The sequence below is a fragment of the Pteropus vampyrus genome, unplaced genomic scaffold, assembly GCF_000151845.1.
Source record: "Pteropus vampyrus isolate Shadow unplaced genomic scaffold, Pvam_2.0 Scaffold73, whole genome shotgun sequence".
NCBI classification, from domain to species: Eukaryota; Metazoa; Chordata; class Mammalia; order Chiroptera; family Pteropodidae; genus Pteropus; species Pteropus vampyrus.
In genome coordinates this window covers 3,176,244-3,187,089 of record NW_011888854.1, presented here as the reverse complement: position 1 = coordinate 3,187,089, position 10,846 = coordinate 3,176,244, and the positions used below count along the sequence as shown (strand labels likewise).

The 10,846-nt window shown below is 31.9% G+C and overlaps 1 pseudogene; it reads left to right on the top strand.

Annotated features, from left to right (window-relative positions):
- The first annotated feature begins 2,765 nt into the window (after nt 1–2,765).
- LOC111741121 lies at nt 2,766–2,884 on the top strand (annotated as a pseudogene).
- Nucleotides 2,885–10,846: the final 7,962 nt, after the last annotated feature.

Below are 10,846 nucleotides of genomic sequence, written 5' to 3'. Positions count from 1 at the left end.
GTACCTCATATGCAATATCATATTCTGATATACAATTAGCCTATTTCAAATCTAACGTGTCCTCACTTTTCTTCTTTTCCAGTTTATATTCCAGGGTCTATCAGAAATATTAATTCCTGACGCTCATCCTCAGACTCTACTTTCTCCTAAAGCCACACCAGGTTTTCTATCTACAGTCATTCTCTCTCTCTCTCTCTCTCTCTATTTTTTTTTTCACTTCATTACAGCAATAATAGTTTCCTTGCTGTTATTCAAATAAGCCAAAAACTTTTACAATATATATATATCCTTGATCTTCCTTCTGCATAGAAACTGGTTTTCTGATTTGTTCCCCCATCTCCTTCAGATCTCTGATCACATGTCTCCTTTAAAAATGAAGCCTCTGTGGCGATATTATTAAAACAAATAAACAAACAACAATAACAACAAAACACTCGAGCATTCTCTGTCTCCCCTATTTTTCTCCAGAGCCATTATCTCCATCTGACTTACTGTTTATTCTTCATATTATAGGGTTATTATTTATCCTCTTCCATGTGAACTGAAGTAACCAGAAGCAAAGGAGATGGGACTTGTTTCCCAATACCTGAATAACAATACATCATTTGCACTCAAAAAATAGTTGTTGAACTGAGATTTCCATTCCATTTATTAGCAGTTCTCCTTCAGAGGATAGCAGATCACTAACCAGATAGCAGATAACTAGATTACTAACAAGCTGTTTTAGACAAAACTGTCTTTTATTGATGTCCACTGATTTTCAATGATTGAAGTACACTTGTGTTTCAACAAACTATTTGAAATGTTAGCCAAAACCACAGACATGTTAGTTAGCCTGTTTGAGTGCTGTTATTTTTACTGGTACAATAAAAGTTACAACCAGAAGTTTTTTGTCAATTTACATCTATCTTAAATAGTACTAAATAATATTATATTTTTAAAACATGGTACATTTCTTTGTAGGACATATTTTATGAGTAATATGGACAACACTTTTGGTATTCACTAACATAAGTCTAGATTCCCTTTCTTCCCAGAGATCTTTCTTAGTCTTCAAAGCTGTTTTCTATGACAGTATCCTACAAGCAATTTTCCATTTACTTCTCTTTGTCTTACATTGGAATATCACTATTTTGAGGAGCAATAGGCATCAGCTATATTAGCTATTTTATCATTAGCACCTTTCACAGAGCATAAAACACATTAGAAACTCAAGAAGTATGTACTATGATAACTAACATTTAAGCCTTTTGCGTAGGTCAGGCACTGTTCTAACTTTTACATATATAAATTTACTTAGCACTCATAAAACCCTATGTTTGTTGTTTAATTAACAAAAAGAAAGCAGAATTGACGAGAGGTTTGATAAACTTTTCAATTAACAGGTTCAGAACATAATTTGACAAGAGACAGTAGAAAATTCGAGGCTGAGGAAGATAAGTAGAGCAGACCAGAAAGCAAGAAAGGCCTTCAAACTCACTGTCAAAGTAAGGAACCTAACAATGAAAAAAAATTGGACAATAGGATAAGAGGATGTTCGTCTTTTTGTTTGTCTGTTCTCCCCAAAGAGGAGAACTAGGAGTTCATTACGGTTATAATGGTTCTAGACAATTAAATACGTGTATAGAATGTCTTAATTATTGCTTTAGAGTTAAAGAAATCAAATTTGAGCTATTTAGCAGTTGTTATATCTTAAGATGGCAGTGGAACTTCTAAAAGTTTAGTCATCACTTGAAAATCATTATGCCTAGTAACAAATTTACTAAAGTCTGTCGCATAGATGGTGGGTGTTTTGCTACTTTTCTCTTCAATCTTCACAGCTACTGCCCAAAGAAGGCAAAATCACTGACTGACTGAAGTCTTATGCTTTCACATAGCTGAGATTTGAAATCTTATCCATCTGATTTCAAATTCTGTGCTCTATCAACTTTGCCATTTTTTTCAACTTTAAACGACAAAATATTTTTTTTTTTTTTTTTGGTCTGAAGAAAAGCTGAAAGAAAACCAAGCCCACAAAAGAGATAAAAGCTTCTTTGCTCCTCTTGGAGCACCTTGATAGAATGAATTCCTTTGTTCCACGGACGCTAGCTATAACCACTGTATTAGCTACAAGTCCCTTCTGATAAGAAAGAGCCCAGCTTCCCAAAAGACTCTATCCAAAAACACTCTCTTAGAAACTGAAAACTGTTATGTGAACATAAACTACTGTAATGACTTGAGGATAAGCGCAGATATGTTAAATAATGACTTGATATGCAAAGAGCTAAATACATTGCGTGTATAGCATAGACAACATTGGCTGAACAACAGCCTCGCCACCCTCAGCCCTGCATTCTGATGCTTTTCAGAGGCAGTCTCTGGTGACCACTGTAAGGAACACAACTTCTGAACATCCCCCAGCAGTGGTGTGCATCAGCAGCTGCCCGTCCACTGCTCACAGGAGGCCTTGTGTCCATTTCTTCTCAGCTCTGCATTCATTGGCATCACGTTGGTAGGGAGAAATTACACCACCGTGGGGGAAATGATGTCATAAAAATACAATTTCTCCAAAATGGCACTCCCCGCTGTCCCCCTGCCAGAGATCTGGTAAACATTTGCCAGTACACAAATACACTTTGGTATGTTCTAAGGCAAAACAAAACAAAACAAACAAACAAACAAACAAACAAACAAAAATGAGTTTGAAGAGCAGTGGCACACAATGACTGAAAGTATTATGTTGCTTTATCTCACTTTACAATATCTCTTTTTAGAAACACCTCCTTGTCTATGGCCATGCCACCCTGAACAAACCCGATCTCATCTGATCTCAGAAGCTAAGCAGGGTCAGGCCTCGTTAGTACTTGGAAGGGAGACCACCTAGGGAGACCAGGTGCTGTAGGTGTAAAAAATAAAAAATAAGGGATTGTAAGCTGACAAGGTCCTTGAAATCTGTGAGGTTAACCAAGGGTTGCTTTGTCTGAAAAAAAAAAAAAAAGAAAAGGAAGGAAGGAGGGAAAGAAGGAAGGAAGGAAGGCAGGAAGGCAGGAAGAGAGAGAGACAGAAAGAAAGGAAGAGAAGAGAAGAGAAAAGAAGAGAAGAGAAGAGAAGAGAAGAGAAGAGAAGAGAAGAGAAGAGAAGAGAGAGAAAGAAACACATACCTCCTTGACATGTGAAAGAAGCCTTAATGATTGGAAATTGCCATTGCATACAGGTTTGTAACAATGGACTAACTGGATTCAGAATTTATTTATATAAGTCTAAAAGTTTTTGGTTCTAAGAGCAATTGTACTTTATGAGCTGATGTGGAATTAGTGTCATATTTCATTTTCACTAACTTTTCAACATGATTGATGTAGACTCTTAGTGTATTAATTTTACAGAAAGAATTCATATTTAAATATGACATACTTGTTACCAAAGTGAGTGGTATCAAGGCAACTTGAATAAATGCCTGAAATAACAGTAGACAATCTAAATTATTTGTCTGCACCATGTTTGATTTTTTAAAAGATCCTTGCATTTGTTTAGCTGCTCAAATATTCAAGAGCAAAATATAAAACAACCTAAAGATCAATTGGTTAAAATAGATATATGTTTATGATTATGAGTCATAGAATATGAACCTGTATATTAAACTTTACTTTTTTTTTTTAATTTCAGTGAGCACTATTCAAATTTTAATCTATCTAACTTTCAGCAATACAGTTAAAACCACAGATTTAAATTTTGAATTGAATCTTGTAGAAATATGTCAGCCTTCTATAACTACTTCTAGGCCAAGATTTAGGGGGCAGGGTTAGGATTTAATTATTTTATTGTCTTCACCCAGTTTAGTAAAGTACCAATGAATTTTTATTTTCTATAAGCTAACAGATTTTAAGAGATGTGTAGGGTAAGAGAGCATTTAATCTTCAGCTTCACAAATATACATGAATCAAAAAATATTTAAATTTCAATAACATAAGTCCTGTGATCAGGACTCATGATTTAATCTCTTCTGCCTTCAACCATTGACATAGAAGAAGGAAAAAAAAATAAATATGATTAATTTTTAATGTCACCGATCTAACTACAGGTTCTATTATTTTTAGTTACCAATTAAATGCAATTCTTAATCCTAAAAGTAGCTTGATTTTATTTCAGATTTATTTATCATTCATTTATTTATTCATGTAGCTAAGAGATTTTGGCAGAATTTCTGCTATGATCATAACACAGACTACAGACACATTCCAACAACCATTTAAGAAATCATCTTTAGTTTCTGGATTATAATTTTAAATGCATATGAGACATATGCTTACACATATCTAAATTATATCATTTAGATTGGTTGAACACCAACAGAATAAATTGGAATTATGGGGGGAAAGAATCAGGCAGTTTGAGTACTAAGAATTATAGACATTTCACTCTAACCCTGAATGCAGAACATGTTAATTTATCAATTATTTATTCATTTGATTGAACTGCTGAATTATATTAGACTATACATATTTAAAGTCTTTTCATGGTAAGAAATACTTTGGGATTAAGAAATCCATTATTATGTATAAAAGCACATTGAGAAAATTTCAATTACACAGAAAAAGTGAAACTGTTCAATTACACAGTTCAAAGTGTTCTAATGATATTTTGCAGATTGAATACCCATATAAAACTCAGCAGTTAGTTATTATCAGAGATTTAATATACAGCTTCAGATACATCATATGTTCTTTCTAGTACCCTCATTGTATTTTGTCGCTGAATATTAAAGCCACTTTTTAACTAAAAAGTCAGGTCTTACTGGCTATTGTTTTGAAAGGTTCAAAGTAATAATTTTTAAGATGAAATTATATTAATTTTTTTGCTTTAGAAAGACATTTTATACTTTAAGTGACTTATTTGCCTATGGTTAGAAGAGTAAGTGGTTTATGATTAAAGAATAAATAAACTGAGAAAATGACAGGTTTCTACAATAGATTCAACTAATACGTGTGCTAGATACTATAGACATAAAGTTAAGATCCCATCCATTACCATAAGGTGTTTTTACACACAAAACAGTAATATGAGTATAAATATGCAAGATAAAAGAAAAGTGCTCAAGTCAAAAATTAAATTAAAATAAAAAAAAATGAAAACACTAAGGTTTGTCTGGTCATAAAGTATTTACTTATTTAATTCAACAAATAAATAATGAGAGCCAATTTCATGCAAGACACTCGACTCAGAACCTGAAGATGCCCTTAAAATTTCCAGTTCACTAAAACAGAAAAAAATCTATATTAAAAAGCAATATTTGATGAGTCACTAATATAAAGAGGTAACATTTGAATTTTGTTTCAAAAGATGAATTGGAAGATCTGAACTAGTGGGCCAACGGGAATGTGTATTCAAAGCAAAAGTAATGGTATAAACATTGGCAAAAAGTTGCGTAAACTATTTGAAATTTGTTAAGAGAAAACTTGGCCTTATTCTTTAAAAACTTGTGGATCTTTGTCAGTAATTATTGGACAAATCACTTAAATTGAAAAATAATATGCTCTGACAAGTTTTTCTGTTTTTTTAAACAACAACAAAAAAAGATTTTAAATTTACTTTAGTCATTGACATATCAATCTGTTATATACTTGCCTTGCTTTCTTTGGCAAAATTAACATAAAATATCACTTTAATAACTCTTTAGAATAATAAAATGGCGAGTTTTATTATTTATTTATTAACATACTGAAGAAAAAATCACATTATCATCTCAATAAATGTAGAAAAAGCATTTGACACAATTCAACCTCCTTTCATGATAAAAATACTCAAAATAGGAATAGAAAAGAACAATTTCAACAACATACTAAAGGCCATATAGGAAAAACCACATATATGGTGAAAGACTTTTACTCTGAAATCTTTAAACAGAAAGACATCTGTGTTCATATATTTGAAGACTTCATATTTTTAAGATGTCAAAACAACCCAAAGTTATTTACATATTTAATATAATCCCCATCAAAATACCAATGACATTTTTTGCAGAAAAGGAAGTTCCATCTTAGATTTGATATGGAATCTTAAGGAATTTTAAATAGCTAAAATAATCTTGAAAAACAATTTGGAGGACACGTTTTCTGATTTCAAAACTTACCTCAAAGTTTTAGTAGTCAAAGTGTGGTATTAGCATAATGACAAATATATAGACCAATGAAATAGAACAGAGAGCCCAGAAGTATGGTCAAATTATTTTTTGACAGATGTTTCAATAGGAAAGGATAGTGTTTTTAATTAATGATGTTGAATAAAGTGGATATCCACATTCAAAAGAATGACGAAAGAATGATGTAGAATTTTTTAAAAATATCATATACAAAAAGTAACTCAAGGTGGATTAAAGACTAAAATGTAACAGCTAAAACTACAAAACTCTTAGCAGAAAACTTGGGGAAATGCTTTATGACATTGAATTTGGCAATGACTTCCTGGCTGTGACACTAAAAGAATGGATAACAGAAGAAAAAAAATTGGCCTACACAATTTTTTTTTTTAATTGTTCGTTAAAGGGCACTATGAATAGGTAAAAGGCAACTCATGGAACTGGAAAAAAAATATTTGCAAATCATAAATCTAGATAAGAGGTTAATATCCAGATTATATAAAGAACTCCTATCATTCAACAATAACAACAACAAAAACAGCCTGATTTAAAATAGGCAAAGAACTGGAATAGACATTTTTCATAAAGTGATATACAAATGGCCAATAAGTACATGAAAGTTGATCCACATTACTGATCAGCAGGGACAAGCAAATCAAAATCACAGTGAAAAACTATTTCACACCCCTTAAGATGATTGTTATGAAACAAACAAAACAAACAAAGCAAAGAAAATAAGAAAGTAAGTTTGACGAGGACATGAAGAAATTGGAACCCTTGGGCATTGCTGGTGGAATGTAAAATGATGCAGCTGCTATGAAAAACATTATGGTAGTTTCTCAAAAATTAAATATAGAATTGCCATACAACCCTCAAAGTCCACTTCTTGCTACATATACAAAAGTATTGAAGTCAGGGGCTCAGATATTTCTACACCCATGTTCATAGCAACATTATTCGTGATAGCAAAAAGAGGGAAGCAACCCAAGTGTCTGTGGATGAATGAATGGAGAAACAAAACATGGTCTGTACATAAGATGGGATATTATTCGGCTTTAACAAGGAAGGAAATTCTGACACATGCTACCACATGGATGAACCTCAAAGACGTTATGCTAAGTGAAATAAGCCAGTCACAAATGGACAAAAACTGAATGATCTCATTTACATGAGGTACCTAGAGTAGTCAAATTCAGAGTCAGAAAGTAGAATAATAGTTGTTAGCTACTACAGGAGGACAGTATAGGGAATTTTGTTTAATGGGTACAGAGTTTTGGTTTAGTGAGAAGAAAAAATTCTGGAGATGTTGGTGATGTTTCCAGGACAGGGTGATTGTGCTTAACTCCACAGAACTGTACACTTAAAAAGGGTCGATATGGCAACTTTTATGTTATGTATTTTTTACCACAACTTAAAAAATTAACCGTTAACCTATGTACTCCTTTATATGTTTCAATAGATACATAACTCTAGTTGATGAGCTGATCCTTATGGCTACATTAAATTTCAAAAGGTCGCATTTTATAGAATACACTGTCTAATAAATAAGGAGCTCTTGTTTAGTTGAATTTGTAGCAACTTAATGAAAACAAAACTTCAATATTTTGTACTCAATTCTAAAATCTATTCCAGGTCGTATTAACTCAAAGTTAAATTTTGACTAGCATGAAATGCATATTCAACCTTGTGCAGAGGTTTCCTGGAAGCAAATACATAAGCCAGAAAAGAAGCTGTATTTCTCATTAATCCCTATTTATAAATACAAAAATATCATGGCAAAAATGTAAAAACTCTTCAATATATTGAAATTAACAAAAAAATTCCCTTTGAATTCTAAGTGCAAGTACATCACCCCATGCTTTGGGTTTAGATGATCATCTAGATGCAACTTAGTAAAACTAATAAAGAGTGGCTATTCTTTTACCATTCAAATATAACACATTGTGCCGAAAAACATCCCAGAAGAGTGATTATCACATGATAACATACCCTTTCTTCTGTCTTACTGCTAATTAAATTAATTAATTAAGTGGTCTTTCCCCAAGTGGACTTGATTTAATATACTGCATGTAATTAGCAACTCAGAAAATCGAGATGAAATGATTTTGTTCATGGTTACACAAAGCCATAATCCAATGAACTTTGTAATAATATAAGTGGAGAGAGATATTTTGATTTTTTTTTTTTAAATGAAAGTATTCTTTATTGGATAAAGATAGTAACACTGGAAGAGGATACTTTTGGCTGGAGTCTACCAAACAGATATAATTCATATGTTTTAAAACTGCTTGAAGGTATAGAAGCTGTTTGGAAACATGAAATGCAACTCATATTAATATTAATAAAATAAATTTCACCTATTGACATTTAATATAACTTGATGTTTAGGAGGACCAATTTTGGTGCCACCTGCTCTAATTGAAATTTGAATTTCAGCTCAGCCATATACTAGCTGAATGATCTTTGGAATGTGTATCATCTACACAAGAGTTTTTGCAAATATGGATAATAATAATGCCTACATAGTAAGGTTGTCGTGAAAGATTAAATGTGTTATTCCATGTAAAACAGTAAGGACAGCGTCTGGCACATAGTAACTATTAATGATTTTCATTATTAAAGAAGTGGTACTATTTATTCCATACTGCTTTTTAATTGAATTACATATATAGGCACATATAAAATAACTCATGGGCATTTATGCCCAACTGTTGGTGCATAAGAAAATAGATACATATCAGGTAAAACAAATAGCAGAAAATAGAAATTTTCCATAAATATTCTTTCTTTTCTAGAAAAAAATATAATACTTACCTAGTTTTTTTAGACACCTTGACATTGTTTGTTCTTTAAAATGGACAGCATATACAGAATATAATAAAAGACTGATTTTTCTCATGCACATTAAATTTGGACATGTGAATACAAAATGAGATAAAGTAAAACCAAAATTGTTATTAATCTCTAATAAACACATTTTAACATTATAAGATAACCATTACGGAAGACATTTAAAGATAATTTAGTTTAAATGTTTTAATGTATATTCTTGTGCACATAGGTGGACATACTTAATACAAAAATATAATAATCTCAGCTCATTATCCAACACAGCTATGTTTATATCCTTTGAAACTGGACAGGTTTTTCTTTATGTTGTAAGGTAAATTGCTCACCAATATTTTCTTACAAATTTAAACTTATCTGCAATATTCTCTTCATTTCTAACGTCTGCACAGTACCATCTCCATTTCTTATCTGAACACTACACTTCTCTCCATTTGTCATCCTTATTCCTTCGCTTCTCTGACTCCACATCCCTTGTGGAAATTCTGCTTACTGGTCATGCTATGACCTCATCTTCACACATTCTAGTTCATTCTAATGGTTTCGTTGACTCACATTGGTGGAGACTTTGTTTAGTATTGCATTTTGCATTGCATCACACTTTGCATTTATGAATTATTGTCTTTTGCCTTAATGTATCTTTTTTCCCAATGGCCCAAATTTAATTAATTTATCTTTTGTAAGCCTCGTTTAAATGTGTCATTCCTTTAAATGATAAAATCATTAAATTCATAAACAAGTGGAAAATTCAGAAAAGCATAAATGGATGAGGCCAACACATATTTCCAGCATTTAATCTGAAGATATCATCTTTGCAATCATCAGCATTTATAAATTCAGTAATTTAATACCGTTATACGTAAAAAGCTTATGACACACATTAATATTGGAATAATCTGTCTCTCCATTCTCTAATATCAATTAGGTAAAACATTACTAAAATAATAGAGGTGGATAATTTAATTAATATTATTGACTTAATCCATATCAATGTTATACATCTAAATTACCTGTTAGTCAACTTATTTCATCATTTACTTCTTATTTTATAAAATCTTTGCTTTCGATAATTTAAAACCATGATACTAACTATAGTACTGTTTAAAGTTTGTGAGTATAATATCTATTTTAGGTGATCCTTTTGATTTAATAAATTCTGTGTTTTTCTTCTTAGTTGAGGTACAGAGTCTTGCCAAAAGTCTCATTTTCTTTTCTGGTCCTAGTATTCTTTTGTTCTATTTATTAATGCCTGACCAATCTTGCTTATTTGTTTATTCTGTCAACACTGTGAAATATTATTCTTTTACTTTTTACTGTTCTTTATAGCTCTGTAGCTGAAATATTTACATAAGTTTATCATTTTAGCTAATTTATCTAGCATGCTGAGGAATTTAGGTGAGATCTGACACCTTCAGTAATTCTAAAAAGAGGTATTTGTTTTTAGCAGTCTTATTTATTTTGCTTTCATCTTCTGTTTGATTCTCAAGCCACCTCTCAGGTGTCTGTTACTGCTTAACCCTCTTCTACCACAAGTGCAGTCTGGACCTTGGACGGAGGCATTTTTTGAGTCCACTCTTAACTCTCTCCAGACCCTTCCTAAAAAGAGCGACTAGAGACAGATCTTGTATTCCCCAAGCTGCTTTATCAAGAAGTGTTTCTTGAGTCATTATTGTATTATTTATCTGTTGCCTTGCACTGTGTCTAACAAAGTTTTTGACAATGATAGTCTTCCCTAGTCCTGCACAGCTAATGGGGGCAAAGATTCACCCCCATTTTATGCTTCTTTTGATGAGAACAGAAAGTTAGGTGGTGTCCTAATGACAATCTGACTCAGAAGTTCTGGTTTCCTCAAATTCATGATAAAAATTTTTAAGCCCATTCCAAACA